Source organism: Canis aureus, chromosome 5 (genome assembly GCF_053574225.1).
Source record: "Canis aureus isolate CA01 chromosome 5, VMU_Caureus_v.1.0, whole genome shotgun sequence".
Lineage (NCBI taxonomy): Eukaryota > Metazoa > Chordata > Mammalia > Carnivora > Canidae > Canis > Canis aureus.
The window spans coordinates 26,124,043-26,139,422 of NC_135615.1; the positions used below are offsets into that span (position 1 = coordinate 26,124,043).

The following is a 15,380-nucleotide window of genomic DNA, read 5'->3' on the forward strand; positions in this document are numbered from 1 at the left end:
TATAAATCTTGCATTCTGCTCCAGCCTGACTCTGGGGCTTAAGCTGGTTGCTCCCGACCTCATGGCAGTTGATATGGCAACCATTTGGACTGCAGAGTAACTGTTGGATGCCTCAGATATCATGACACTTCTATCATCTTAGGGCTTAAATAATTAAGATCTTTCTATATGTGTAATTGCTTCCAAGCCATTCAGTAACTTGCTGTGTGGCCTTGAGCAAGTAATTTACCCTCTCTTGTGTCTCTGTGTGAAATGCCCTGCATCTGTGAAATAAGAAGAATTTTACTGACCTCTCTCATTGGGATTTGGGCTGGATTAATTTGTTGCTGTATTTAAAGGGCAGTTAATTCTAATCCTCGCTTCAAAGCAAAAATGTGTGAATGTTCCATTCTCATGCTGTCCAGGATGCCCTCAGGAGCCAGTGTTAGGAGGAGAACAATCAAGAAGAAACAATCAGGAGGAAAGGAGGACCACGGAATGTGATGTCCACGTTTGGCTTTTTGGCCCCTCCTCTGTTCTCTCAAGCACTACAACCTCCACCAGAAAGGAAGTAATGACTAGACCTACCCCTTGTTGACAAACGCATTTGCCCAGACACTTTGGACAAAACACCATGGACAAAAACAATAAAAATCATCATCATGTGCTTCTCAACCTCTCTAGTGCCACATGCTGCCTCCCCCATGACAGAAGACGAAACTTAGGAGGACTGTTGGCTGTCTTCCAGTGAACTGGGGACAATATGAAGAGGGTGACTGTGGGTCAGAGGGATGACTAGTTCAAGTTCAGTATGTGCCCCCAGAGAGTTCAGGTCACTCTGCAAACTGATTTTCCCATTACTCTATAAGGCAAATAACACCGAGGCAAAAAAAAACCCCACCCATTCATGAGATGATTCAGGAAATGGATCATGTTGATAACTCGTAATTTCTATTTCCAGCCTTTGTGGCTGAAAGTCTTTTTAAAAAGGGAGTCATTTCCTTGAGCATAAGCACAGCCTACAGGAACAGACAGCGGCGCCTCCCCATGTGGATGGAGAAGATGCGGGGAGTTCACACTCTGAATGTGAGTGGGCCCCACATCAGGTCAAGGAGTGATGAGGTGAGGAGAGCAACCCGGGGGAGATGTGATAGAAAGAGGACCTGGGCCGCAGGCTTCTCGTTAGGTAAGTGACTTGGGACCACTTGATGTCTGTGTCCCTACAGAAACTTTCTGCTCTAACGGTCTCCGGTTGTGACCCAAGAACAATCTTAGAAACTGTTTGGGACTTTTAGCAAATCCAGGCTTTTCGCTTAGTTTCTTATGTAATTATTTCTCGATCTCAAAAGCAGGGTTCAAGAAAACAACAAAAACAACATAGCTGGGCAGCCCGGGTGGCTCAGTGGTTTAGCGCTGCCTTTGGCCCAGGGCGTGATCCTGGAGACCAGGGATTGAGTCCCACATCGGGCTCCCTGCATGGAGCCTGCTTCTCCCTCTGCCTGTGTCTCTGCCTCTCTCTCTTTTTCTCTGTCTCTCATTAATAAATAAATAAATTAATCTTAAAAAAAAAAAAACCCAAACATAGCTAATTAAGAGTTTCTGTTTATTTGGGCTCTCATTAAATGAAGGATTTTATCGCATCTCATTGCTTGTACTCCTTGATAAATGCCCATGTCTGAGAGTAATACAAAACCTTTAAGACAGAAGTATTTTGAAGGATAAGCCTTGCAAGCAATGCCACGCCAAGAAGGAAGGGTCAGAAGGAGACCTTGCATCTGTCTAGCACTCAGTATGCATTATGTCATTCTGTTCTCCCAGCGATCCTGTGAGGATTGAAGGCCCAATATTAACAACACTTTACAGATGAAACAACAGGCTTAGAGTGATTAACAGACTCTTCCAAGACCACAGAGGTAATAAGTGACAGAATTGAGATGCGAAGCCAGGGGTTATTTGACCTTAAGGCCTGGAGCCCTGTAAATCCATCCATCCAGCTCATCTAGCTAATAAACATCGAAGGAGTCGCACAGAGTAGTGGCGTGAAGTGAGGCCTGAGGTCGGATGTGCGTTGAAGGCCCAGCTCTGCCTCTTAAAAGCTGTCTAAGTTACGTCAAGGATCTGAGCTGCTGTTTATTCATTTGACAAACGGGAAGTATGATCCATACCTCCCAAGGTTGGTGTAAGAGTGAAATTACATGAGCTGATGTATTTCGGAGCTTGGTACCACATCTGGCACACAGAAGGGAATCGGTACAATCATTACTATTATTGCCTATTATTATTATTGCTATTATAGATGATGAAAGATAAAGCTTTAGGATTTTGTCATTTCCAGCTTTCAATCCCCAGCACTAACAGCTCCTCTCTCCAACAACCTCTTTTAGAAGAAGGAATAGCAATTATTCCACTGAGTTTGACTATGAAGGCTATTGGGTAAATACTGTTTGCTCCTCACCCAAGTGATCTGCTTTGGCTAAGGATTTCTATCAGAGAGGGTCGACAACACAGCCAATCCCCAAATGCTCACACTAATCTGTAGGGAAATCAATATGAATAATCCTATACATGTAATCCAAGTTATTTACATTTGCTCTGATATAAAAGTATGGCCACTGAATCTTCTGGAAGTAATTTTAAACACAATTTTAAATCACTCTGAACACTGAGCTGCCCTACTATTTCTCTTCTGTAATCACTGTCCTCTCTTTCCTGCTGTGGATTCCGCCCAAAACCCGAGTTCACCTCTCTCAGGACACGTCCTCCTTCCCAAGGCAGAGAGGAACTTAGTGCTTCAGAACAAACGCGTTCAGCGCTTTCACCCAATGGACAAACAGTAAATAAAATCACATTCGTGTTAATCAGATTGGACTGAAAATCAGTAAAATTATAAAGCAATATTTTCAAGGATTAGCTGTAATTATGAACAACTGAGTGCTGTATTACACTTTTTAGTTTCCAAAGCAGTTTTTTCCATGACATCCTATGGAGCTCAGCCAGTCTCATAAGTTGGCCTAGTATAAAGCATCTGGGCAGTGGCAGAGGGATGTGTGGTTCTGTGTCCTCAAACTCCAAATCTGTGCTCCTTCTTCCATAGCTCATTCTGCGTGATTTGGACCACTCAGCTCTGAGCAGTCTAGATGTAGATATGAAGATCTATGGAAACACCACCGATTTCCAGAGGTTTGGATAGCAGTTGATCAGTTCCTCTTATATCTGGGTATGTCATTATCTCCTTCCCTTGGGTTATTATCTGTACTCTCATTTTGAAACGGGAGAGAAGATAGTCACGAGAATTAATGACATCCATAAGTCACTAAAATTCTGTTCTTTGGGATTTGGAAAAAAAAATCTTCATTATTCGACCTCATAAGGTCATAAAAGAAAGTTTCTTTTTTTAAGATTTTATTTATTTTATTTCAGTGGGAGAGGCAGAGAGAGTGGAGGCAGGGAGGGACAGAGGGAGAGAGAATCTTAAGCAGACTCCTCTCCATGAAGGGCTTGATCTCGCAATCCTGAGATCATGACCTGACCCAAAATCAAAAGTCGGCTCAATCTAAGTGACTGAGCTACGCAGGCACCTTAACCTCATTCTTTACATCTCAGGAATCTTCATACTTTTGATTTTAGGCCAGAAGTCTAAGTTAAAAGTTGACCGACCATTGTGTAGGACTCTCCTACTGTAACTTCCCCAAATTTATCATACACAAGAAGGACTCTACACTCGACAAGCAATTACTACGGAGTCCAGATGGGCTATTCACTTTTCTCAGAATCAGAACCATGGTGTGAGTCTTGTGACTCTGGGGAACTCTCTGTGTTACACCGTTCAGCTGCAAATCCAGAGGGGCAGGGTGCTATGTGCTTTCTTGGCCAGCAGATAGATGGTTGGAGGTGGTGGGAATAAGTTCTTCATATCTGTATTCAAACGCAGGGCTAGATCTGGACATTGCCCATTACTTTCATGAGAAAGCAAAGGTAAGATTGACATGGGCCAGAGACCACAGGAGTTCTTTTGAAATAAAACTTGTCAGATCTTGCACGTCTCTGGTTCTTGAGTTCTGCAGGCCTATGTGTAAAACCTCTGGTCTTAATGAAGAAACTACTCACAGTAATACACACTTACTTTGGGGATAGTTAAAAAAAAAAAAAAAGTATTACCTACAGTGATAAACATCAGCTTATTTATCACTATTTTGTACCATGCTGCCTTAAAAAAGAAAAACCCCAGGGCTCTGTGAGTAGAGTACAGTATATGATTTCTTTGAAACTTCATTACGTGTAGATTAACCCCTGCAAAATGCTTCTATCACATGGAATTACTGGAAAGAGGTGAAAACAACAAGAAAGCAAATCCATGGATTTCAGAGCGAAAATCCCCTAGGCTTACTTTCTTCTCTGTTGGATCTGCCCACATGAACATTTTATATTAGAGGATTTTAAATTCTACAACCTTTTCCTGCTTTCTTCATCAGAGAAGATTTTACATTAAGAGTTTTACATTCTTGGACCAGATAAGAAATACAAAAGAGGGTGATGGGCTGTGCCTTTGACCGGCTGGTGCTTCTTCTCTCTGGGCACAGAGTCGTTCAATCACTGAATAAGCGCTCACCGGGAGTCTATGATCTGCTTGGGCAAGGCAGGAATACAAAGGTGAAAGTCACTGGGGTGGGGGGTGCTCAGAGGGGGGTCCACTGCCCCAAGAAGCCCATGATCTATGGGGGAGGGGGAGGGATAGACCGTGCTGGAGATAAATAGCAACAAATTTGTCATAAAAGTAAGGACTGTGTGTTTCAGCAGATTTCAGAAAAGAGATCCCCACTAGCTTTGAGGAGAGGTGGCAATGACTCTTTGTTCCGGCCCTAAAAGGAGAAGTAGGAGGTCACCAGAAGAAAAACAGTCTTTCAGGCACAGGAGACAGCTCAAGCAAAGGTGGGGAGGCATGAAAAAATCCATGTCTGGGGAACGTAGGCTTGTCGGTGTGGCTCGAATCACACATTCATGAGACACACATGACAGCTGAGAGAAGAGGCCTTTAAAGTACAAGACCCCACTCTCAGCATGTTATATTCATAAGCATCGGGATTCGTTTATCTAACAGGTCCTTACGGTCGCATGCTGCTCTGTATAACCAAGTGCTAATTTTTAGCTGTGCTTAAAAGTGATGCTTTGACATGAAACTGCTCCCCCAACTTTTCTCCCAACAGACTTCAATTCACTGGAAAGCCTCCTCCATGCCCCTTAATACCCTGTGTGCACAATTAAATTTCCTTCAGAATGCTTCCAGTAAGCAAGTCATGCCTTGAAGGAATGTTCTTTATGCTCCCATCAAACCCGGGGTAGCTTTTTGCACCATTTAAATCTCTTGTCATTTAGAAATTTAGTAACCCAAGTAATGTGTCATTTCATCCATAAATCTCACACACACGTTCAGCTTGACATGCTAAACAGTCCCCCGCATGCCCAGCTGGAGCGTCACAAGTTGAAACAGAGCAATTGTGCTCCCGAGACTCCATTCCAAGGACCTTGCGAGACGATTTTTAATTTCTCAACTTCGTGTTCTACCTGGAGCTGTGCTATATTAATTGCTAAGACATAAAATAAAAGGACACCTGTAAAAAAAAAAATCCTTTTCGAAGTGCATATGCTATTCTGGAAGTGGTTTGAAACAATATACACAAGCAGCCACATGGTCTAATCTCTATTATGTGCACATGGGTTTCTGTACTCAAAGTACTTGTTATTCTCACTCCACAGAAGCCTAGAAAATCAATGGAACAAGAGGCTTCGTCGATTCAATTGAACTTTGCAAACTACCACACTGTCATAATAATATGCACCGCAATGCCTGCCCAAACTGCTTACATAACGCAGCTCTTATCACATGAGATTTATCAGCAGCCACATTTTTCTTAGTAGGCTGGAGCCCATGAAGTCAATGGTGAGAGAGACCTATTAATCACAGCTGAACTTAGTGTGCTATCTGTGATCCCTTGTAAAAGGGAGGGTGATAAAAAAGATGCATAGTGACACTCACTGTCAAAAATGCTTACGGGATGATGTGCTCATATCAGATGGCTTTGCAAGTTGGATTGGCATTAAATATTCCACAAGTGGAGTTTAGAAAAAAAAAATAACAATGCTACAAATCTGGGAAGGAATAGCTCTAGGCTCCTGCCAATCCCCAGTTATTTTAGACCTGGCGACAGGGAGTGGAAGGCTTAAGAGAGGCTGCCGAGGCACCTGTTCTAAACGGCAAACTCAGAAGTTGTGACACCCAGACAAAAATCTGTACCCCCCACCCCACCCCCAATCCCACGCTGTCTAGAAACGCAACTCCTGTGACAGCTCCTTGCTTGGCATGCTGCAAACAGCTTATAAATAACGTCAACATGTTACTCATCGACTTTTTGAATGTACAGAAATGTTCGGAGCTTGTTGCTTCCAGTTGTCAGGCCCTTCTTTGTGGATCTCTCTGCAACAGTCTTATCTGTCAGGAAGTGTAAGTACCAGGAGGGCAGCCCCTCTGTCAGCACTTTGCCAGCATTCTGGGTTTTGAGACGTTCGAGGAGCGTTTTGCCATAGTGGTGCTCAAACTCGCTTAGGGAAGGCCCATGTAAGGAGTACCAGGTTGGGGGACAGCTGAACTCCAACAGCTTTGTCTCGAAGGAATAGTCAAAAGGGAGATGGATGGTCAAGTGTCTTCCACTGGTACTGCTCACCTGGGCTCAAACCAGTGCCTGACACTCAGCAGGGTCCCACTCACTGAACACCTGTAGGAAGAGGGGAAGTAAGGAAAACAATCCTTACTTATATAAAATACGGATATATATATAAACGGATATAAAAAATATAAAAGACCCTCTGTCCAGACCCCTGGAATACCTGAGAAGACTGAGCCCTTCCGGGTCCCATGAGGTATGGTAGGCAGAGTAATGACCTTCCAAAGAGATCTCTGTCCTGATCTCTGGACCCTGTGAATATGTTACTTCACATGGCAAAAGGGACTTTGCAGATGTGACTAAATGAAGGATTTTGAGTTGGGAGGATTGCCTGGATTATCTAGATGGGCCCAATGTCATCACAGGGGTCCTTATAAAGGACAGAGGGAGCCGGAGATTCAGAGTCAGGGAAGGAGGGGAGAGGGCAGAAGCAGAGGTGAGGGAGGATAGTTGTGGGTGCAGCACCCCTGGCCCTGAAGATGGAGGAGGGGCCACAGGCTCAAAGGTGGGGGTGGCCCCTAGACACTGGGAAAGGCAACGGGACACTTCTCCCCTAGAGCCTCCAGGAGTTGTGACCTCCAGAATGGTAAGGGAATACCTTTGTGTTACGGAAGCCACTAAGTGTATGTTCATTTGTTAGAGCAACATAGGAAGGGGATTTCTATCTTGCCTGCCAGGGGCCTCTGAAGCCATTTTTGTGATTTTACAAAACTGTTCTTTTGACTTCGTTGTCTTCTCGAATGTAACTGTTTTTATAAATTTCAGGTTAGTTGAGGTTCATTATACAGCTCATCACAATCAAATTCCTGTCTTCTGCTTGTTTCTGGCCGATCCAAAGCCTAGATTCTAGATTCAGACAACTGTACTTGTGACATTTCTTATATAATGTTGCACAACAAGCATCCATCATTGACAGCTTTGTTTCAAGTTCATTTTTAGCACACCTAGAAAGCATTTTTCCTTTAATATGTACACCTTTGTATGAAGCAGGTAGCTCCATATCAACTGTAAAGACCTATTATTTAATGTTAAAAACCACTCGCTTAGCACTAACCACGTGCCAGACGCTGCCCTGAAGGGCAGAAAATGCAACAATTAATAAACTATAGATACACGCATTTACACAGAGAAATGCTGGATATAAAAAAGACCAAGGGGTCCAAAGAAATACACCTGGGTACCCCGAATAAATGCAGAGATATGGAAGGTTAGCTTTTATTGGGAAGGCTTTCAAAAAAAAAAAAAAAAGATAAAACTTCACCTGGGTCCTCATCTATACATATTTTTCTCAAGTTCAGAAAAACATGATGAGTAGTTGTGGTCCTTCAAGTTCAAGGTATGTTTTAGCAATGACATGGGGTTACGAGATGGTTAAAACACTGGGTGTGTATGTGTGTGTGTACGCATGCTCATGTTGAGAATGGGAGTAGGCAAAAAGGTACAACAGATGAAACACGTAAGAAACGAGAGGATAAATTCTGTTCTTAGTCTTTTTTTTTTTTTTAAAAAAGATTTTATTTATTTATTCATGAGACACACACACACACAGAGGCAGAGACATAGGTAGAGGGAAAAGGAGGCAGGACTAGATCCCAGGACCCCAGGATCATGCTCTGAGCCAAAGGCAGGCACTCAACTGCTGAGCCACCCAGGCATCCCCTGTTCTTAGTCTTAAAAGTCCTAGTAAAGAATGTAGACTCCACTTTATACAAAATGAAATTAAAAATTAGGGGATGGGGGCACCTGGGTGGCTCAGTGGTTCAGCATCTGTTCAAGTGCCTATCTTCGGCTCAGGTCATGATCCCGGGGTCCTGGGATTGAGTCCTGCATCTGGCTCCCAGTGAGGAGCCTGTTTCTCCCTCTGCCTATATCTCTGCCTCTTTCTCTCTCTCTCATGAATAAATAAACCTAAAATCTTTAAAAAAATAAAAATTAGGGAATGCTGAGAGCACACTTTCAGATTTGCATGAACTGAGTCCCTGACCTTCGATGTTTCAAACTCCTGCTGTGTTAGCAGGGGACATCAGTTCAGTTCAGAATTGAGATGAGAAGCATCGGTCACCTTCTGTATTACCAAAATCTCTCCTGCCAGCGGCAGGCCTGCACAGGTCCAACTCTCCCAAAGCCAGTGAAATCCAATGTAGCTATAGTTCTTCACAGAGTCACTGTTAGCGAGTTGCAAAACTGGAAGATGACCTTTGAGGTGACTGTTTACTCAGCCTTGGCTGCTTTTTCAATGTCTGTTTTGTTTGTTTTCAAATATAATGGAAAGAAAAATGAGAAGTTCCTTGGGGTTCCTTGGGATTCCTTGCTAATCCTTTTTTTTTTCTTCTAAGATTTTATTTATTTGAGAGAGTATGAGCAGGGGAGGGGCAAAGGGAGAGGTTGACTCCCTGCTGAGCCGGGAGCCTGATGTGGGGCTCCATTCCAGGACCCGGAGATCATGACCTGAGCCAAAGATAGACACTTAACCAATTGAGCCACCCAGGCACCCCTCCTTGCTAATTCCTAAATCATATTGCCAAAAAGCTTCTGATGAAGAGCAGAGGAGGCAAAGAAGAAAGAGGAGGGAAATCTCAGTGAGAGCATCTAACTTTTCCTTTAAAAAAAAAAAATGTATTTGGGACTCCTTGGTGGCTCAGTGGTTGAGCATCTGCCTTTGGCTCAGAGTGCAATCCCGGGGTCTTGGGATCGAGTTCCCACATTGGGCTCCCTGCGTGGAGCCTGCTTCTCCCTCTGCCTTTCTCTGTCTCTCATGAATAAATAAATAAAATCTTAAAAAAATAAAATAAAATAAATTAAAATGTATTTATTTAAATATAAATTTAAATTTTAGGTAGTTAACACAGTGCAGTATTGGGTTCTGTGGTAGAATTCAGTGATTCATCACTTACATACAATACCCAGTGCTTACGACGACAGCAGGTGTCCTCCTTCATGCCCATCCCCCACCCACTGCCCCTCTATCAACCGTCCATTTGTTCTCTATCCTTAAGAGTCTCTTATAGCTTGTTTCCCACTCTCCCTTCTAACTTTCCATGTCAGCTCTTTAACACTCAGCTGCAGGAGGGGAATGTGCTAGGTTAACCACCTGAAATCATCATTTTTTGTAAGTCGAAATGGTCAAATATCAGCAGTTTGATCTGATTTAACTTATCCTTCTCCACTCTCCCAGTCCCCCTTGAGATGAGCCTCCCCTGGACACATCCAGGCTCATTGTCATCTCAGCTGCAACAGAGGTAGAGCGACAGCACCCACAGCGTAGGCAGCATGAGGCGATGTGGTCCGCGCACGGGCCCACCCCAGGGGCTCTCGTGGGTGCAGTGTGAGCAGCACACAGTTCACTTCAGTTGCAGCTAAAAATGCTCTTCTCAGCAACAGCGCCCACGATGACTAATGGCAGCAAACAGGAAAGAACAAAGAGTGCCAGTTTATGTACAGGACACATTTCAAATAAGAACGCTTTCAGAGATGTGGGGGCAATCTCAACACCATCAGGTGAATAAAACATTTTTTTTCCTTATTATGCAGGAAATGAAATTTTGGAGCATGAAAAATGCTATACTTCTCAAATTTTAAATCTTAAATGTCCAATTTCTATGGGGAATTTTAAAGCTGGAATTAAACACAGTGAAGCTTGGTTAACATACAGATTCATTTATTGTTCTGCAGTCTTATTTACATATATGTGTGTGTATATATATATACACACACACACGTGTGCATGTGTGTATATATATATACACACATATATATATATTTTATATATATGTATATATTTGCTCCCCTAGTCAGTATTTAAATTTGCAAAGCTTTCCAAAGTCATTGCTCTTAGAAAATGGCATAGATATGCATGCTACCCACTGAAAGGATGAATGTGTCTGTTACTAAGTTAGCAAAATTGACAGAGTATTGGTGGGTAGCTTATGAGGGCCTGTTAAAATATAATAAAAATGAAAGTAAACTATTTTTTACTCCCAGTGCTGTCTTATCTTAATTAAAAAGTGTGGAACTAACATTTGAAGAAACAGGCAGAATGACAAGAAGCACTTTTGTCATCCTCCAATATGCAGAGCTTAGAAACTAGGGGGTGGGGGTGGGAAATGCGCTCTGCTAGATGGTCATGACAAGACCACCTGTCAGGGCATCCTCAGCCCAAGACAGCATCGAGGGGGCAAGCGAGCAGTCCACAGATTAGTGTTGTACCCACAACATGATGGTGTATATTTAATGTTTTAAATTTTGGAAGAAGAGAATAATAACACAACAAGAGCAGAATAATAAAAGGCATTTTTTTTTTTTTTTAAATCAAGGGCCCAAATTGCAAGAAAACCTCCGGGGAGGAAATTCAGATGGGGCATATCCTTGTCATTGAGTATACTCTTTTTCCTCTCTTAGTACATTACAGAGTTTCTCCCATCGATGAAGGAATTGCTTTTTAGAGCAATAAAACCCAATGGAATAATTCAATTTGTTCATGTTAGCCGTGGGATTTTCCAATAATGAATTGAATTTCATAAGAAAAAAGAGGGCCCATTTTCATAGCTGTGAATGAGGATTAAACCAATATAAACTTTCTTCCCTGTTCAGGCAAGTAATTTAGTGACAACAGAGCACTTTCCCTTTGCGGTCAAGTAATGAGGGTAGAAATGAATGTCGGAAACCCCAAGGGAAGCCACATCTCAACTCTGCTCTTCCACAGCGGTGTGAGCAGTACCGAGGCCATTCCAGGGAGTCCGTGATTTTTTTGTGTTTTTTCTTCTTTTTTTTACTTCCCTTCCTCACCGAGTTTTTCAACTTCTCTCTTCTTGCTAATGGTTTTAGGAGACAACACTAAAAGTAAGTAATAAGATACCAGTCTGTAGCATTCTAAATGATGTGTTCTTCAGAATTATGACAATTATCTGCTAACTGTGCCATGTTCACTTGCTACATTTTTTTTTTTGCAGTGTCCTTCAAAATACATCCAAAAATACAAAAGTGCAGTAGCATTACCAAAGGAAACTACTAGTGAAAATGTCACTGATCTTTGGCAGAAATGGCCCCAACTGCAAAACAGGTGGATCATATGGAAGAAGGTGTAATATGCAGGCATGCCTAAACTTTGGAAACTCAATACAGTAGAGTCATACTGGATACAGGACATCTGGGCAGCAGAAATGTTTCAGGGCAGGCACCCACCCACCTGCTCGCAAGCTTCAGATCTGAGAAAAAGGCATTCTAGTAGCACCAGGTAGACAGGCAGAGGACATGGACTTTGCACAGACCAACACTGGGTATAGAAAATCTTTGTTCAAAAATCAGTAAAAAGAAATTTTTAGATAGATCAAATATAGATATTTGATGTAGGGGTCTATGAGGAGAAGCACTAGCATAAAAGAAAGGATCCACTGTCCTGTAGATGCACTGGGAATATACCCTACAAAGGAGGACACTCATAGTATAATTTTGTCATTAAGAGCAAGGGTGGAGGAGGTTGGAAGTCAAATTTATGGACTAAAATCCTAAGTTGTTCATGTATTGGTTATTTGCCTGTTGGGACTCCAATTTCTCATCTATGAAATGAAGAGGATAACAGCACCACATGTTATGAAGATTAAATAAGTTAATATATACATCATGCCCTGGATAAGGTAAGGGCACACTGCTTGCTGTCACTGTCACCACCATCACCATTACATGAAGCTCTGTAGCTAAGGAAGCCCACGTTCTCTTAGAATGTCAAGGAAGCGTGGAATTTATAAAATAAAAGATTACAAAATTAGAGGAGCAGGGATCTGGCCACAGTGTGAAAAGGCAGCTGACAGAGAAGAAATTCATGTTAGAAAATAAACACGAATATCTGAGTAAATGAAAATGTGCATTTAAGTCAATGACAACACAGAATGGACAGTGTGTAACAAAAGCTGGTGCTGAGGAAAAGCCGCAGATCATTTATAAGAGAACAACAAGCAAGTAAAATAGATCAGATTGATCAAACTGATAATCCTATATCTAACAAATCCACTCGTCCCAAGAAACCAGAAAGGAACACAAAACAAAGCAAAAATAGATATGTAATAGCACATCTCTGCGATGCTAGAACAGTTTTCTCTCCTCAATATAGACTTTTTAATAGTTGTGAAAACAGAAGGCCACCTTCTTGTTGATGTAGGTGTATATACACACACATACATAAACCCCCATGTGCATATGTATATACACAACTACATGAATATTACAATTAGTGGGATCTTAAAATAGAAAAAAAAAGTTCAGTAAACACTTTCTTGAACTAAGAAAAACCAGCCAATAGGAAAGATTCACCTGTGTTCCAGAAAAGAATATGAAGCATAAAGAGACACATAACTACACACATTCCAAGATTTTTTAAATGTCAAGACTAAAGCAAAATAGTCTCATCAAACACGAGACTGGGAATATTGCTAGCTCTTAACACTTTACTTCTGTTAAAAGGGAAGAGATCTGAGGGACAGGTGAAAAAAACCTACTTTATTACAATTGGATGATGGGTTTCCTTTTGTCAAATTTTACTAATCTTTGGGCATAGATTTGAAATATTTTACATTTAATGAGAGCAGGTCTGCCTTGCTCAGACTTTTCTTTCTCAACTTGTAAACTCCAGGAAAAAAAAACAAAGTCAAACTTTTTTCTGAAGGAAATAGTTGGTTTCTCAAGAATTCTGTACACAGCCAGATGGCTTTCAGATTTTAAGGCAACAGTAAGTCTTGCCTAGATATGCAAGATCTCTGAAAATATATCACCCATGTACTAGTTTTAAAATTTTATGCAAATTGATTCCAGTTATAAGCGAGATGAATCAAAGGCAAAACCTGAAGCCTGGGAATGTCAAGGTGTAAAAGGGCTGTGATAAGCAATTAAACAAGCTAACCCCATAGAATTACATTCAAATCACAGCTGTAAATAAAGTTGCAAAACCAAACGTGAATGTTAAAAACACTTTCTGAAAGAAAATCTTTCTGTAGCAAGTAACAATTTAGTGATAAAAATTATGAAGCAGTAATAACTAGGGTCTGGAATTCTCTACCATAAAAGGATTAGCCAGGAAGTTAATTTCTCATCATACAGGAGGGTGGAATGAAAATAATGATTCTTCACTTGTGTCATTAGAGTGAATAAAGCTTTTCTACACTCCAGAAATGTACCTTCCTCATCACTGGGAAGAATAAAAGCATGCATGCATGAATGAATGAATGAATAAATAAATACATACACACGTACAAACAAAATTAAGCAAACAGGTACATAAATATGAAATGTATAAAATAATATGACAGAAGTTTGCCCACACATTTTGGCTAAGACAGACAATCGATGTGTGAACAAGGTTTAAAGCCCCCTTTAAAAATGAAGACTCAAAGAACTGGTTTCAAAAATTCAACTATAAACTTGTAAAGGGAAGCAAGAGGAAAGAAAAATGTTAAAAATGACAAAAATACAAAAGCTAATATATACCAGGAAGCTACACATAAAAAGAAAGCAGAGGTGGCAATGATAATTGAAAGTAGATTTGAACTAAAGAGAAACGTCAAATGAGAAAGAGCATCACTTTCATTACGAAAAGTTAAAATCCTTCAAGAAATTATCCAACACATAGGTGACAATTCTGGTAGCATTTCACTAAATCAAACATTTAGAAATAAAGAAATGGGAAAATCCAAAATTCTCTGAGAATTAAAACTTGCTCAGTCTTTGACAGATGAAGAATTTTTTTTCAAGGAGATTCCAAGATTGGAATACCATAAAATGGGTAAATTGAATAAATATATATTTCATTTTATAGGGTACAAGGCAGCTATCATGGAATTGGTACAAGGCCCTGGATGTCAAAGGATTTTTTTTAATCCCTCAAAAAGAAAGAGTCATGAATGTCATGGACTCAAATCAAACATGATGCAATAAAACTGGGAATTCATAATGCAAATGTAAGCAAAATTACCCAGTCACTTGGAAATCTGAACAAAACAAAGCAAAATAAAAAATAATTTTGTGCTAAATAACCCTTACACAGAAAATTTTTAAAAATTACAAACTATTAGAAAACAATTTTTTAAAAGATTTTATTAGAGACACACAGGAAGAGGCAGAAACATAGGCAGAGGGAGAGGCAGGCTCCCTGTGGGGAGCACAATGCAAGACCCAATCCCAGGACCCCAGAATCATGACCTCAGCCAAAGGCAGACACTCAACCGCTGAGCCACCCACGTGCCCAAAACTATTGGAAAAAATCTAAAGCCTTTACTAACTAGTTTGGACTAAAAATGTTAAAACACAACATATGAAAGTTTACAAGTGGGTAAATTTATTAAACAATGAATAAAAATAAACATCATATTTAGAGAGTAAGAAAAAGATGAGTAAGCACAAAGACGTATAAGATGATAGCAGAAATTAGAGAAAGAGAAAACACAAATTCAGAAATTAATTAGTGAACTCGTTACTTGGGGGGGGGGGGTTAGAAAAAATCAAATCAAGACAATGAAAACCACAAAGGCAACACAAGCAAAAATGTACAAGTGGGATGACATCAAACTTAAAAGTTTCTGTCCAGCAAAGAAAACCCTTCAATAGAATGAAAAGGCAGCCTAATGAAGGGAGAAAAGTGTTTGCAAACCACATACCCAGTGCGGGGTTAATGTCCAAAATACATGAGGAACACAT

General features: G+C 40.9%; 1 protein-coding gene and 1 long non-coding RNA gene across 3 annotated transcripts in view; one reads left to right on the top strand and one right to left on the bottom strand.

Annotated features, from left to right (window-relative positions):
* The window catches only part of CELF2 (CUGBP Elav-like family member 2), an 814,981-nt gene that overhangs the window by 426,003 nt on the left and 373,598 nt on the right, over positions 1-15,380 (bottom strand). The window lies entirely within an intron of this gene.
* On the top strand, positions 871-14,382 carry LOC144313364 (uncharacterized). Its single transcript, XR_013379020.1, has 3 exons — positions 871-1,165; positions 3,074-3,196; positions 11,648-14,382. It is a non-coding gene; the product is annotated as an uncharacterized LOC144313364 (long non-coding RNA).